Source organism: Styela clava, chromosome 15 (genome assembly GCF_964204865.1).
Source record: "Styela clava chromosome 15, kaStyClav1.hap1.2, whole genome shotgun sequence".
In the NCBI taxonomy this organism is placed as follows: domain Eukaryota; kingdom Metazoa; phylum Chordata; class Ascidiacea; order Stolidobranchia; family Styelidae; genus Styela; species Styela clava.
This window is the reverse complement of record NC_135264.1, coordinates 3,822,437-3,839,859: the sequence shown is the minus strand read 5'-3', so window position 1 is coordinate 3,839,859 and position 17,423 is coordinate 3,822,437. Positions and strand designations below refer to the sequence as shown.

The window sequence follows — 17,423 nt, the reverse complement described above, 5'->3', positions numbered from 1 at the left end:
AATATTGTTTATTTACTATGAGATAAGCGAATGAATTCACGAAGCTCTCCAGATCCTTGTGAAAACTACGTCTGACATAAACTACACACTAAGCCAAGTGCCCGACTCATAAATCACGTAGATCAATCATGTTGGCAAACGGTACTCGAGACTCGAACATACCTTGTCGAGTATATGCAAACTATTGTCCTAGATTAGAATATCCCAACCTGAATGAAGTGGTTCTGAATTTATATTTGAATACTCCATAGAATATTGTCCTTGGTTTGATTCATACCGGTATTATAGTGTGAAGAGTTATATAGTTGTCGTCATAACTCGTGTTGCCAATGTGCCTTTTTATGTTGTACACTGTCTATTTTTACAAAAACAATGAAAAACGCTTAAAAGCCAAATATCTACCAGGCGGTCACTATAAAAGGCTTCAGAATATTTATAGAAATGTACATTGTGTAGCTCAGTTATTTATACATAACAAATTTTCAAAGTATCTATTCTATGATAATTCTTCCATACCTGATTTGGTAATAACTCAACGCCTGTTAAAATGACAGTTCTTAAATGGCGCTTTGGAGAGGTATCTGGAAAATCCTAATCTCTTCATACTAATGTAAAATATACTATTGATTATGTGCAGAACCGAAATATTTCTGGATTTGCAAAGACATTCATACTAACCACAAATCCGGCTCTTTTATTACCCTGACCGCAATCCCGTTTGTACGTCACCCATTTTTAGAAAATGATTGAAACGGAGGAAGCAAGCATTAAGACTTTACACGGTCATTTAACTCAACTAATTCACTGGGAAAATAGCACTTTATGTATGTTTTCCTGAGTGCACTTTTGAATATTTTCATAAAATTTGTTGCATTTCCTAATAATTCTGGCCACGCTTCCTATAAGTAAATTTTCAACTGCTCTCAACACCTTTTATGTAGAAACTCTAAATAAGTCGTAAAGCTAATTTGTGCAATTGTTATGCATCATAGTAAAATTGCCAAATATTCGCAGCTGGATTAGAAAGTAGAAGTCGGAATTGAAATTTTTGACATGCCTACAAATATTTATATATTAAAAATATTTTCTGATGGTGATTTTTGATTAATTTAAATTATCTTTCTCAATTTTTGATTGCTATAGTTCGACATTCATGCTCGTTTTTAAATCGGAATCTTTTAAACAAATTACTTCCAAATATTTCTTGTAGCTTCCCGTCTTGATAAAGATTTTTGACCAGCTGCCAATCGGCGATGTTAAAATACAAAGACGAACAAAAGTTATAAATACACGGAGTACGATAATTTAATCGGAAATAGGTTCAAAAACTAATACAAAAATTATGATGTAGTTCATTGCGATACTTATATATATATATATATATATACAGAAACAAGAAAAACACATTGAAAAAATTTCAACATTAACAAGAAAAAAGTCCTTTTTTGAGGTATGCATCCAGTGGAATGCCCTAATTATATTACACGCGAATTTCAAGTCTAGCTGCTAATTTTGGGCAAAATTTTGTCGTAAGTAATAAAAGCATGCAGGAATTAGTGCTCACTCTGCTACAATCTGAGCCGCTTGAGGTTTTCTCTGGTTGTCATATATTTTTCAGTGTATTACTGAATTTATACGTAATGAGATTTTGTACATAATATTTAATAGATCTACACCTATTTTATGTCAAGGTACAATACCTTCGCATCAAATGACGTAACTGTAATAATTTGGATCACACATCGCGATGTTGCGCGTCAATAAATCTACATTCCTTCATCCATAACCCTTTGATGTGGTTGCGGTTATAAGGTTATTTTGGTCACTCCGAAAGGCATTTTGATATTAACAATGTGAACTGATCTTCTCTCAATATAAAAATTCTATCGTAATAAGCATGCCGATGTAAGTTTTATTCACACTTGATAATGGCCCCATGAGGCTTCGTCTCTCTGCGGTCCGTGATTGGCTACTTCTGATATGTTTGCTTTCTATTAATGACTGGCCCGCGAGAATAAAATTAGGTAAATGCAGAGCTCTGTTGGATTTAGGCAAAGTGTCACAAAAGTATTTTTATCCTTGTGATTGTGACCCGAACACTCGCTTAGCTACCCCGTTCAATCTCTATCCGCTAGGACTATATATTTAGTTTTCGGCAGTTGTGGTCATCTGTTACGGACAATGTTGTAGCGTACTTAATGCTAAAAAATCATTTTCATAAAATTCCACAAATTTCTGTATTGAACACTCTGCCTTGAGTCTGATTTTGTGACGGTCTTTTGAACTTGTATAAGGTTTTTGGCACTTCCCAATCGTCAGTAAAAATGAAATTCAGTATTGCGAAAAAAAATGGAAACAATGCTTGCACCTGTTTCTATGTTCCAACGTTGCCATAGTAACCACTCATAATGAGGTTATAAACAAATATACATATCGAGCCTGGACTGCTCTCTCAATCAAAGTACCTCTCTCTATATATCAGGCGAATAACCACGCCTATCCACGTTAGAGTAATGCAATGACTGCAAAATTGTGGTATATCTTATTCTTCTATGAAATGCGGTCAGTGGCATTTTCTATAAAGTTTCAATTACTCAGGAACTTTGTCTGGCTAGGAAATCTGAGTTTACTCGTGGTTTTGACACAAACTTTTATTTTGGCGTCTATCAGACGGTTGAGCTCAATTTTCAAGATTTCGGCTTGACGCGAAACAATAGACTATTCTGTGGGAAACAAAAATACTGCGCTGAAAATTATGGTAATTTGAGGTAATCTGATGACTTAAAGTCTAACTGAAAGCTTTCTATTATTGACACGTGTGCGGTTGGAGCTAAAATGGGTATGAAATAAAATAACTCTGATTTTTATTGTTCGGAAAACAGATAGCATTGTTGAAATGCATTCCTGAGAATGCAAGGCTTGGTTGGCACACCCCGTACTTCCTTTTTAAAAAAATGAAATACATAAAAAAAATGTTGGGTTATTGACAAAACATTTGCATAAAGCATGTTTTGTAGTCTCACCAGACCGCAGCATGCCAGGAATAATGGGAAATGCGGAATCTCATTTTTTTAATTCGCGATAATTTAAGTTTTCGTTTACCTGCACTTCGAAAGAATAAATCTTCTGTAACTTGAAAAAATTTGCATACTTGCCAGAAGGCTGAGGGCATTTTTCGTTAAGCTCATAATAATCTCAGAAGTTTCAAATGTCACATATTCAGCAGGCAAAATTTGATCAAAACTCATTTATGGAATAATGAAAAAAATTAGACAACTAAATAGGGATACAAATAAAAAAGAACCAAAAAAGGACGCAGGAATGATAATAAAATTTGAACACAATGATAATGGTATTTATACGCGATAGAGTTATTTTCAATCATCTTACGGAGGTTTAAATTTTTGCTAAACACCGAAAACCACGAGGGGTATCGGCTTTCTACTTTGTTATGTGAACAACAATTTACACGCTACGCATGGCTTGCCCTTAATATAGCTCGGACCATTTTCATTGTTGTCGAGCGGTCACACTTGTCTGTGAAGTGTTTTGGGTTCCTACACGAATTTCGAACAACAAACGAGTTTAAAACAACCTCCACAACTGAAATTTGGTAACCAAAACCCCAACGCGTGCTCATGTTGACATTTCTTTTGATGATTTTGCCATTGTTCTTCAATGGTGGGGGATTTAAGGTAGATAACGAGACAACAATGAATTTATCGACAGAATAGAAAATTATATATAATATTCTATTCGTTGAGAGAGTTGTGCAATCTTAACCTTAGCTTTTTTCGTCTGGTCAAAAATGTGTTTATACTCTGACAAGAGTCCGACATTACGAACCAAGCATATTATTAATCCCATGCATATCAAAACAATTCGAGAATCAATGATATTCCATGCGTATTCATCAACGAATACAATAAAATATTAACTATACACGTCGTTTCAATTTGGAAAATAACTATTTTACCATATTTACAAATTTTGAACGATTTTGGCTCATTTTTTCGAGTGAAAATTGATTGGGTCTAGAAATATTACCCATAAAAATCAGCACTATATGTTTTCATTTGTATCTTTCTTTTTTTGAAAACTCATCAACGTACACACAGGTAACCATGAAGCGGACAGGCAGAACGGAATAAAATTTAAGAAAATTTTCCAACAGATGATAAATAGCGTTGTTACAAATAAGGGTGAACATTATTCAGAGTTACCGATCTGATAAAAATATCTCGATATTAAGTTTGAATATTTTTGTTCTAGGTTATTTCTCCTCTTAAGGAGTCTTTCAATATCATCAAATAAAATTAAATTTGAAAGCTGTAAAGTTTAATATTGTTTAACACAAGATTTCTAGTTATTTTACAAATTCTCAAAGCTGAATTACTTATACAAAATACTTAATTTTGAAAACTATTTCGTCCCTCTTCAAATAAATCAAATATTCTATTGACAAAAAACTTCTGTCCCACAAACTTTGAGATTTTTTCAATTATCGAACAACGAGTACACGGCTATCTCGAGATAATTGAAATATCAAATTTCCATCATCACTGATGTTATCGCAACAAGGGCCAATCTGTAATCTAAACTGAAATAGCTGCCGAGGCCGAATAACACAAATTAGGGTAGATTAAAGACATTTGCAGACAGTAACATACCTATCTACAGATAACGTGTTCTTTATTTTATAAAATTAGAACATTTTTGCTGTAAAAATATTCGTTTTGTAGTGATTTGATGAATGATTCCTCTGATATCTGATACTGTTTTCGTGGCGCTTTTACGTGATTCATTTAAGTAATTTCAGCCTGTCAACCAAGCCAATAATTTCATACTTATTTTTGAATGAAAATTGAATAAAATAACAGGTATTGCCCAAACATGAACCGCATACTCAGCGTACGAAATACATAGTCTAAGTTCGAATAACCCTCTGTAAGCACGAATATTGTTCGGTCAATCATAAAAATAAAAGATTCATCGCACAGGTGGCCCCCAATACACAATGTTGGCTCAGTCACCATAAATTTAATATATAAATAATACCTATTATGATATTATATACCTTTATAGGAATACGATGATGGGATCAATAGCGTGGATGTATTTTCTTCAAAATTGCGGATTGAACTTTATACAAACCAATAGTAGTTATATATAGCACGTTTATGACGTAATTTATTTTCAAATCGGGTCTAGCTATAAATGAAACATATCATTCATGTCTCCCGTTTATACATTTACCTCCCGCCTCTTATCTCAAAGCCGTTACTCAAAATTAGAAAAATTATCTACCATCTTAGACAGACAGACTTAACTGCTCATGCACGCTAAATACTTTCCCACAGCACGTAAAGTGAAAATTTATATTGACCCACATGCAAAAAACTACACTTTCTCGCGTGAAACCATAACTACCCCGTTTAGTTGGATAGTTCGCGAAGACAATCATGTTAACGCGAGTCCTTTTAGTCAAAACTTCACGCTCCATTTAGCCCATATTTGCCGTTAGAAACGCGATTTTCACAAATTTCATCAATTTAAATGTTTTAGAATACTCACTTTTCTGGTATGCGCAATTCTCACATGTGGCTCAAATATGACACGAAACAAAATGAACGGTCCACACATGACATATAGGTATTCGTTTAAAACGTTTACAGTAATTAAAAACCACACAAAAGTGCTTAATTTCATGGTACTGCAGGAAACGACTTGAACTTTTTGCAGTAGAAAACGACAACAAGAGTCTATCAACTAAGTGGATATGATGGAAAGTTCACGTTTTTTTTGTCATTTTGTTTCGTTTTTTTTTCGAGTTTAGAATGTCCCGTAACCAAACACGTATTTTTGGGACACTGCAGTTTACTCCCCGGATTATCACAAGTAGCCATGGAGTCATAACAGGAAATACCCCAGTGAGATTTTGGGATTTAGCGGCACAAATTGGTAACTTTATATGTGTTTAAGTATTATAATTTCAAAGTAACGAAAAACATTAATAGTTACAATAGTCGTATTTGTTAGGAGATTTAATAAACAACTTTTTTCTCATTTCCATCGCATACCTTACCATCAACTTAACAGAATGAACAGTTTAAATTCAATTAAGAACGGAAATATGCCCCTTTTTTCGAACGTTATAACAACAAGGTTATTTATTACGCAATTTCCAATCCACATTGAAAAATAATCGTTTTGTTTTCAACAAGCGAATTTTCAACAAGCAATATATTTTTAGTATTTTTTTTTTACCTAGCGAAATCTTTGAGTTGTACCGATGATTTAAGTGAAATTGGGTAAAACCACCGGATTACTCTCGGGTTTCTTTGCTAACAAGCATTGTATTAAAAACCATTATAGGCGGTGATGTCATGATATACCCTGTTAAGTCACGTTTAATGAAAAGACGTTGTTCCCAATCTTTGATCCGTTTCTATCAAAAAAAAATATTTATACCACAAGGAGAAGTAAGCCAATTCCATTTTCTGTCTTATTTTAATGCTAACATGCAATTTGTATCTTTGTCTTATGGTGACAGTAGCGGGTTGTGAATAATGGCCGCATTGTTCGCGTAGAAATTTAAGTGTTATTTTGCCTAAAAATTTCAACAAATCATTTTTACTCTTGATTCCCATAATCTCACCTTTTCATGGTGAACTGGAATAGAATACAAATTACCCCACTCTCACCCCATTTCATCAATGGCATCAATCTTTTTTCACGGAACAAATAAAAGAACGAACCATTGTATCATAAACAGATAGGAAAAACGTTAAACTTACTTTTGACACCAAAGGCTTAAACAAATATTATGGCAAATTTGTACAAAAGCCAGGAGATCATTTTGACACGAAAAGCCGGCGATTAGGTATTGAATTTGTACACGTTTTGTAAGCAGACAGACCAATATAGTTCGATATTGCTGCTCAATTACCCGAAATTTATTTTTGTCGACGTACCCAATCGCGCTGAAGTTGAGGCCTCACCTCAGAACAGTTTTAGCTTTGCTTTAAGCCTTATACGACCACGAACAGGTTAACTGTTAGAAGCCTAAACAAACACTAAAGAAACCTTTGTTATGTAAAGATACGAGATACATTTCTTGATCGCTAGCTGGTGACGGAATCCCTAAAATATTGCACGTTTTAACAATGATTTTGGATCTGGCGCGGGCCACCCTGTAGGCGATACGTAACCCAATACTGTGGTTTAGCCATAACATAAAGCAGACATCTACACTAACGTAACACCCAACTAAATAAACTTACAATAATAGATACAGCTATCTTACGCCTTGTACATTCTATCTCTGATCTTGGTATTTGTTCGGGTTTTCTATTTGGTTTGGGAGCACTTCAAATCCCAAGCAGGACCTAACTCCTTATACCCTGCTAGATAAGCCTCGTTACCGGCAGACGTCATTGTGCTGCGCACTCCCGATCTACTATTTACCTTCTTTAACCTGTTGACCGCATATTATACCCCGATATGTTGACTTTTCATGCGGACAAACAAATCGGTCTGTTTCTGTTGTTTTTACTAGGCCATATTACAAGTGAATGAGACACTACAAAATTTATAGCGCCGGTCGTATTGTGAAATCCAATTTAAGTGCTTTACTCGACGTTAAAGTAAAGCTGACGTGATGTTCTTTTTTGCCTCTATGTCGTATGACAAAATATTATTTTAGGACGACATCACACAGCAAACAATATTAGATAGTATGTAAATGTTAATTCTGTTTATTGAATGGCTAAGCCTGATCGAAATGACCCTATTATTCCTAGTATAAGGTAAAAAATTAAAACGGAATTTTCATCTCATGTATAGATTATAGGAATTGTGCTGATCCACAAATATGAAGAAATTATCACCCATGTTTCAATCTGGCTCGAAGTTGACATTTTCAATATCTGGTTGCGACATAGAATGAAGAGCAGCAAATATGAAAAATAGAGCATTATTCGACAAGGAAATGTGGGCTATTATTAAAATATAAGTTTTTTTAAGTGTTGTGTATCCACCATACAGTGCGTTGTAATTTTGCTGTAAAGCAAAATATATTTAAACTAATATTTGAATTTTAATGTGAGGAATCAAGTGGTTAAAAGAAACTTATGTAAGAAAGTTATCGAAATCACGAAATCGATGTGAGTCAACTATGCGATTTTGCGCAATAAACTTCCATAATACTTGTACTTTATTTTGTTCATAAATATCTCATGTTGACTGGCTGCTATTCAACGGAAAATAAAATACGACTGAAACACAATAATGGAAAGTGCGCCAACTGGCGAACGCAACTTTTAACCGTACAAGTTCTACATTATGCAAAGCTTTTCAAATCCCAGAAGATGACTGAGTAACTCAGTAAATAACGGTCCCATAAGAAGAACAATTTTTTTTACAAGCAAAATCAATTAAACCCTGCAATGCATGCATTGAAAGAATTTTATGAAATCGAATGAAAGAAAGCATTCATGGCTGATTCAGAACTCATCTTTGCAAGACCTTGTGTGAAATAAACAAATAAATATTGAAGCAAAAAAAAGGAGTTTCATATTGCCGCCTGCTTTGCATGTCATATCAACTAATCAGAAAATTGTGTATACTGCGGTGAATACGTGAATGCAACTGAAATATTCTGATATACAAAGCAATTGAACAAGGCCTACAAATAAACCAAACAGAATGCTGTCGACATCTCTTTTGATTGTATGAAATCGATTTTAAGTGAAGTTTAAACAAAACAAAAAGTCTAACCTCGCACCTTTTCAAAAGTCGTTTGGGTCATTCGATGTAATATAAATAACATATTTCAATGCCAAGAGATAGTTCTTGCTGCTTCTAGTTTATACAGCCTATGAATGTGTTTTATTTCGCAGTGGTATTTTGTCTTGGCTTTATCTTGCAACTAGTGTGGCTTTAATTCATTAATCTTCATTAGGTTTCGCTTTTCTGTAGTTATTTGTGATTGAAAAATTAAACCAACTTGTTGTTGCACAGTAATAATATATCGCTTTCGCTGCCAAGCCATATTTAACATTTTTCTGAAGTTCGAGAGTCATGTTTTTACACGGCTATATTTTTAAAACCGTTACAGCCACAAAAAAAATATGAGAGTTGTTTAGTTTTTTCAGAGCTATCTAATGATCGGATTAAAAAGATAAACGTGAATATCGGTCAGAGACCGAAGACTTATCGATCGAAAGTTAGGGGATCCCCAAAACAGCGCTCTTACTCCATAGTGACACCTTGTGTCTCATCACTATTAATTAATAACTCGCTAATTATACGACATAATTCGCCCAATTTCACTAATCACTAATTAATTAATAACTCGGTAATTATACGACATAATTCGCCCAATAGGCTTTTGGTCCGAGATATGATGAATGCACATGCAAAATCTGGAGCAGATTCAATCTCGCCCTCGTGAGATATCGCGTGCATCTAACAGACAGACAGACAAATACCTATCAACATACTTACCGATTAAAATCGATAAGTAACGAAAAAAAGTGAATTTTTTCTCAAAAATTTGGTACAAAAAATAAAGCGATTTAATAGTGCCGTTTACCGAAAACAACAACAATAAATTAGTTATGACAGTTGGGTTTTTAAGATATTTATCTTTTCATGCACAAAAAATCGCATGATGTTTGCATTTAAAATTTTTCGAGCAACGAAACGATAAAGTTGGCAAAACTTGCTACTTTTTTGCCTGTGTTGGCGTCGAACGACGCTCTGACGCACATATATTACGTCAATGCGTAATATATTACGTCAATGCAATTCTTTTTGATAACATGACATATAAAATGTATGAATCTTATGATGTTGCTCTTCGTCCAGCCCCATGTGCAGCATTATATCACATGAAAATACATAATTGTTGACAGCACCATATCATTGTCTACTGTTCCTTTACCTCAATTTCCTGTTTATTCTCATCCACCCGAGTTTCTTTTATTTTTGTACGTTTCATATTTTCTAGTGTTTGTGCAATATACAATTGGTCACCGCATCTTTGTTGGGTTTTATATATTTTTGAGTGAGGATCAAAAAACAATCCCATTTGCCCTTCAACATTATTATTGCGGTGTTGCAACTTTTTGTCCATCGCTTTGTTCTCTCTGCTGGCGGCGCTATATCGCCATAATCGCGCGCTGCGTATCAATGTCAGTTATGTCGTCAACGACGTCACCGTAATCGTGGATCGTGCGTCGACATGACCAGTGACGTTGAGGAGTACGTAAGCTACGCAATTTAATCCGGCCCGCGACGCATCACTGAATTATAGTAACAAAACAGCTGTTTTGACGAATATATTCTTTACTTAACAGAATTTATTGTGTGACACGTGTAGACTAAATTATATTATAACCTAGCAAGTATATAATTCACAATTACTCGTTTAATGAGCCTATGATTCAATTATAATTAGGCAAATGACAACAAAACGCAGAAAAGCCGAGGCTAAGTGCCTATGGGTTTAATGGCGCCGAAAATGTTTGAATGGAATTTTTGGAGATGCAATGCAATGAGGAAATAAACCTATATTCTATTCGAGAGATGTATCGTTCGGTTTTCAACCTTCTAAAAATATGTGTGGCCCGCCAATGACTTGCAACTCTTAATTTTGGCCCGCGAACGACAAAAGGTTGCCGACCCCTGCCTTAGGATATAATCGCGTATGAACCAGGCATAGTCAATATCGAGTTTTTAGTACAATTCTCCGGTCTATTTTGCTCATTTTCACAAAATCTTCAATTAGCAATTATTTTTTTTTTTTGACAGTTAGCCAGGCAATTGATTGCAGATTTTGTCGATATTGTAAATATTGTTAACATTGATTCATCCAACGTCGAGATATTGTGCGAGAAAGGGAGTCAGCTTTTTGAGCCACAATATATAACTAGATAACCTAACGACTGACAACATAAAACTATGAGATACATACATACCTTCCAACAGCAAAAATGGGACTGATGAATTTTCATATCTGATACTATTATCTTTGTGGACATATATGACGAACGTGCAGATTTCAGGTATAGAACGTCGCATATGAGGTAAGAAAATTTCTCAAACTTGGGTCTGATAAAGCGTTTTGACACGTGTGTTAAATAGTTACTGCATTCCCCAAAATGCTGATGTGCTATTTAGTTTTGGCAAGAAAAACAAACAGTATTACATCTTTGGTATATGAAAAAGCGCTAAATCCAGATTCAATGTTGTTTTTTGGTTTTATTTCAATCTATAAACGTTATATCGACGGATACTTCTGTGAAACGTGGAAATCTGCCCTTTCTACCAAATGTATTTGCTGGGTGGTGATTCGAATATCAACTTGGTGGTTTGCTTCTTGCTTTAAGACAACCAACAAATAAATGTTGTACACAAAACCTACAAAATCAATGGGGCTGTGAGAGAATGGATGAAATATATTTGATATATATTGTTGTGAACAAAAATAAATAAGGAGTAGAGTAACCTAAAAATCATGAGGCTACCTAAATCAACTATACAACATGCTGCAGTCACCTTAATATTCTGTTGTTATACACATTTCAGTGTTGAAAAGGTCGACTATATATAAAAGATATATATATATACTAACTCATACTACAAGAAATCGGTAATGATAATATTATACGTACAATATAGAATATACATGGCATACCTAAAGATAAAAACCAAGTAAAATGTAGGTTTACATTTTATATGAGCACGACCAGACATAACAATTGATGGGAAACCCCGGAGTTTCTATGTTTTTCCATTTATCTTCGTCTGCTTGATATTTTTCCAATGAATTTGAAAATAGCATATTATACCGCCCTCCAACCGCGTATAATTCACCGTCAACAACACAAGAGTTGAACGTTGCTCTCGGAACCGCCATATTCGCGAGTTGACACCAAACTCCAGTTTCGGGATCGTAGCATTCAACAACCTTTAGCGATTCTGTACATAATCCTCCCATAACGTAAAGCTTCTTATTAAAGACGGCAGCTCCTGAATATTTTTTTGCAAATTTCATGGGTGTAATATTCGACCATTTTATCGTTTTTGGATCAAATCGTTTTACCTCGTTACCCTCCTTAATACCTCCCATTGCATAAATGAATTCTTCAGATGCTGCAACACAAAAACCGTACGACAATTCACAACCTAGAAGTCTTTCCTTCCAAGTATCTTGAATGGGATAAAAACACGAAATAGTTTTTTCACATACCATATAAATTTTCCCCTGAAATGATGCGATTTTTCGCCATATTTCTCCGATATTCATCGACGGTAGTTTTTTTCCACGTCCGATTATCTTCCAAAACAAAGAGATCCGTTCCACTCACTACATACAGCTTGTCATTGACATTCACTATATGCATCGGATAGCCTTTGGAGACGTTGGGGAGTAAATGCCATGTTTCCCATTTAGTATCGAACGCCCGTACCTCACCCGTTTCCGATTCCAAGCATGCAATTTGTGGATGTCCCGTTTCATTGACCTCAGGTCGGGAATAGATTGCATCTAGTAATATCGTTTCACTTTCACGAGATTCTTTCACTAACGTTTCGTATCTGACAATCTGTCGAATAAAATTAGGAGAAAATTCATGCCAGTTGATTAATTTCAATAAGCCAGGAAAACACATTTTTCTGGAATCAATATGCTTTGTCCATTTTAATGCAGCATTCCACTTGACTAATTCAGGGGAATATTTGGTATTTCTAGATTGAAACAAAAAAAATATTTCTTTTTCGTCGAGTTGGAAGAACTCATTTTTATACAAAAGTTGTTCGAAATATTCAGCCATGAATTCATTCATTACCGTTCTCATGTTTTCAGTTATTACTATATTTTGATTATTCGCCCAACTTTTCAAGATCAAGAAATTATCAATGGTCAAATTTTCTATAATTTCTTCAACGTCTGAAAATAGTCTTCCGAATACTAGGCTGGTGGAAGATACACTTCTCCGCAACAGCGGTTCTTTCCAAATAGTTCCCAGCACAAAATCGAAAGGAAAATCCTTAATTTTAAGCAATTCCATAAGAGTGAATAAAGTTTTATCTACTTTTCCCTCTTTGTCATCATGCCAGGTGGTAACTGCTTTCCACTTGGTGTTATAAGGTGATTTCGATGCTTCAAGATAGTACGAAAGATCTTTGAACACTATTGATGTAAAATTTTCATTTGAAATAACTTTTTCTAAATTGTCCACTACAAAAAGTTCTGCCTTAACAACAACGTCTTGTCGATTATAAAGGCTAGCGAGTTCTATGGTTTGGAGGCAACACTGACAAGTCAAATTCGCTTGTAAATATTCAAAGCAGAGATCAGTAAGTTCATCCAACTGCAAAAAGTTGGATAGATGCAAAATATCTTGAATATTTGATTCACTTAGTTCCACATGGCCTGTGTATATAAAATCTATACAGATTTCGAGTATAAGCGGATGGGCATCTTTCATCTCAACATATCCTTGTTGACGTTCTTTCATCTCAGAGGAAATCATTGCTTTGAAATAGTTTGACGCAGCTGATATTATATTCCGATGCACGTTGAATGCTTTCTTCCCAGCTTTAATCACAAAATCACAAGCAAATTTTTCTTTCCTCATCTCTTTGATTGAAAAGAGAAGTTTCTGAGCGTAAATCGGACCGACAGATAACGTTTGCGAATTCATATTTTCAACGCCGGAGAATGAATAATATTACTTAAATCCTATATGTCGGATTTCGAACACCAATCCTGTAAATGAGTGATAAGCATTTACATATTACAGTTACAGCGGCCAGTAAATTATATCAAGTTAAAAATTGGGACCTCGAGAAATATGCGCAACAAGATGGCGCACAACCTGACGATAGTATGTGTGTACCGGTTAGGATTCAGGCTGGACGACATCTTGGTTCGCATACTTTTGGAGCACCAATATTTGCTTAGTGCTTGGTTGGTATTTTGTGAACGCGAAACAATCATCGCAAAAACATTTTATGACTATCGCTTATATTATCAAGGCGAAATTAGTTCCGTTAGGAAGAGTCCGAAAAAATCTTAATAATTGTAAATATGGGTATATATATCAACTGTCTAACTGTCTATAATTTATGTTACAAAAGAAATATCAGAGTAACATTTATAAACTTTGTTCAGCAGTCTCGACTCAATGAAAATACCCCTTGCGTCAATACCGTTGTACCGTAGCGAAATCGATCAGTTGTCTTTTGTCTACACGTCCAAACGGTCGTTACGGTTTTAATTTTGAATGAGCTTTTTATTCTTGGCAGGTCCTTGTGAACTTGCGTCAAGAATATATTTTGTAAATTTTGATAAGTATCCTACTGCAAATCAAATTTTTCAAAAAATAAGGATTGTTGGTTCAAATCAAAATAAGAAAATTAGAAGTTATCCCGTCAGTATCAGAGCTAGGAATGCAAATTGCGCTGAAAATTAAAATTTTCAAATCACTTCTACCTCGAACCAGACAATTACCAATCTGTTATTTTAAAACGAGGCCGGGGCTTTATACGAAAACCCATTATTTATTATTAACCTTACGGTTCTACTCTGTAATCTGTATCTCACGTCTTCAAGAGAACAACGATACCAAACGAAATGTTGCCTTGAAATACTGTATGACAATAAAGTTAACCCGAGGAATCATATATCTATCTATCTAAGAATACGTTCTTCTTAATGGGGTTTCCCCGAACACGCGAGGTGATTTTAAACGGCACGCGGCGTCGTGACCATTACATTCGGTGCGAAACACGTTGTTAAAACATTATTAACTGAATATAATTCGCTCCGCTTGAGTGGGACCGTACTACGTCATCGTTTTGCTATATCTTGAATTTTAGGGAAGCTTCGAAGCCGCTTCGAACAAGAAAGTCATAGAAAGGCACGAAGTCACAGCCATACGCAACCTCTAAAGCAGTGGTTTCCAAACGGGGGCCCGTGGCCACTAACAGAGCCACAGTGCAGATGGGGGAAGGCCATCATGCTAGACGCAAAACTGATTTTATGTTCCACTTTACAAGAAAACATCCCGATCTTCCTAGTTTCATTGCTTGATAAGGATATTTCCCAGACTGTTTAGATAATTGGTAAATGAATTGATGTCACCGTATATTGCTATTTCGTAGACCGTCTCAGAACTGCCAGTCGCCCGTTCACCCTTCAACTTCAATGCCCACGTTAATGAAGAAACTTTAGAAAACTCTGTTTGATTTTATTCTCAGATTTCCACAACACACAGAATACAAATCTTAAAACATTTATCCACACTAGTTTAACATTGAAAGATATCGAGTCGTATTTATACTAGAGATGTACCGATGTATCGGTATCGGGTATCGGTATCGGCAATATCGGCCATTTTTTCGGTATCGGCCATGTATCGGTATCGGTTAGATTAAGGCCGATATTACCGATATATTTACCTTTTTGATATGGTCCAGAATGTTTTAAAAGATAAGTTGGAATACTACTTTTTGATTTATTTTTGTCTGGAGAGATCGTGAGCTATGAGCCATACATGTCCCCACCCCTGCGAGAAAATAGGATTCACGTGTTTTTAGCTATTTATCAGCTAAACTAGCTCAACTAATTTGGCTATTTTCGCTGTCAAATTTTTATATTGACATTTTTATTATTACATAGTTTTTATGAAGAAATATATCAACACAGCACATAACAAAAAGCAACTAGGCGCCCAGTTTTAAATCATACAGTGGAATTGGGGTCCTTCCTTATTAACGGCACATGGACTTTTGGCACGGGTATAAATTCTGACTGTTTGTCGTCAAGTACGAGTGTCATTTAGTCCGTCGACATCGATAAACTAAATTCCGACAGAATTATCCCACTACACAGGTATTAATTTTAATTCTGCTTAACTACACGATTTCTTTATAGATATATTGACTTGACCGCCTAGCCCTAGACTGTCTCAAAATATATGATAGCAATTGTAAAATATTATAAAATAGTGAAGTAAAAAAACATCCTCAACGGTTATCGGTGGGCCTTCTTTTTGTCGGTGCTGATTGATATTCTTTCATGTTGGCTTTGACTTATTGGGTCGACGATTACGATTAGCCACTAAATTAAATATTTGTAAAATGCTTTTAATTTGAACGTAGGACGGCGGCGCTAGAATGTGTGGGCGATATTCGATATTCTTTTAAACACGAATAACGATATTCGAAGCTCGCGATATTAACATTAAATTCAAATTGGACATCCCGGCTTATGAGTTTTCTAATTGAACACCGAGATTACTAGCGTTGCTGTACAATGTATCTTAATCAGTTACAGCATACGGATACTAAACATTAATTTCATATTATGTGATATATATATATTTTTTTTCGATCTGAAATAATGTGTACTATGAACAACGCTTAAAGACCATTGTTTTAACCCATCTGCCCTACACAGCATACCTAATTAAGTAATAATTACATAGTATCGGTATCGGAATATCGGTAATATCGGCCTTTTTGTAGTATCGGCGTATCGGTATCGGTATCGACGTTTTTAGCTGGTATCGGATCGGTATCGGTATCGGCGACAAAAGTGGTATCGGTACATCTCTAATTTATACGTCGATCATAAATCTAATTAAATACTGTAAACGTGATTCACGTTATAAACAGAAACTCCTATTATCTCAATAAGGGTAATTATGTACATCGTACGTGTGGGAACTTAAATATAATTATTTCAATCAGTGCCAAAGGTCTTGAGAATATAAATTTTAGTTTGATAATGACTGGGTGAAACATGTTATGTTCTTAAAACTGGTGTAATTTGATTCCTACGAAAGTCTTTGTTCGAATTTTGGGAAAAATTAACTTTGTTTTGATGATTTCAACATGAAATGGGGTACATTTGGGGGTTAGTTGCTATAGTTTTACTTTGTTGAGCATGGATTGTTTGAACACAATGGGATTGTCTAAAAGTTATGGTTTGTCACTAAAAACAGTATCTCTAAAAACTAACAGCAACTATTGTAACTGTGTCACAGTTACCTAGAAAATTCCACAAACCCTAGTGTTAACAGAAACAGTTCGCGCTGAGAGTGAGCGAGTCCCGAGACTTGAGGTTCCGGTGGAACGTAGTTAATTGACACGTCACAATGACACCACAGCGAAGCGCTCGTTGCGTATAATGATAAAAATCGGGGACGGACTAAAAGTAGGCACTTGCAAATTAGGCACTTTTTTAGGCACTTATTTAGGCACTTTGAAAAAAAAGTAAAAAGGGCGTAATACCTTTTAAAAACATAATTAATTAGTTAAAAATGGTCAAATTAAATGTTGAAAACGCAAATTGCAACGGGCAAACTCAATAACAATATTTAAAACGTAGTATTAAAGGCAGTCGCACG

At 35.1% G+C, this 17,423-nt stretch overlaps 1 pseudogene; it reads right to left on the bottom strand.

The window, feature by feature from the left end:
* Positions 1-11,330: 11,330 nt before the first annotated feature.
* LOC120334185 (uncharacterized) lies at positions 11,331-13,772 on the bottom strand (annotated as a pseudogene).
* Between the last annotated feature and the right edge of the window lie 3,651 nt (positions 13,773-17,423).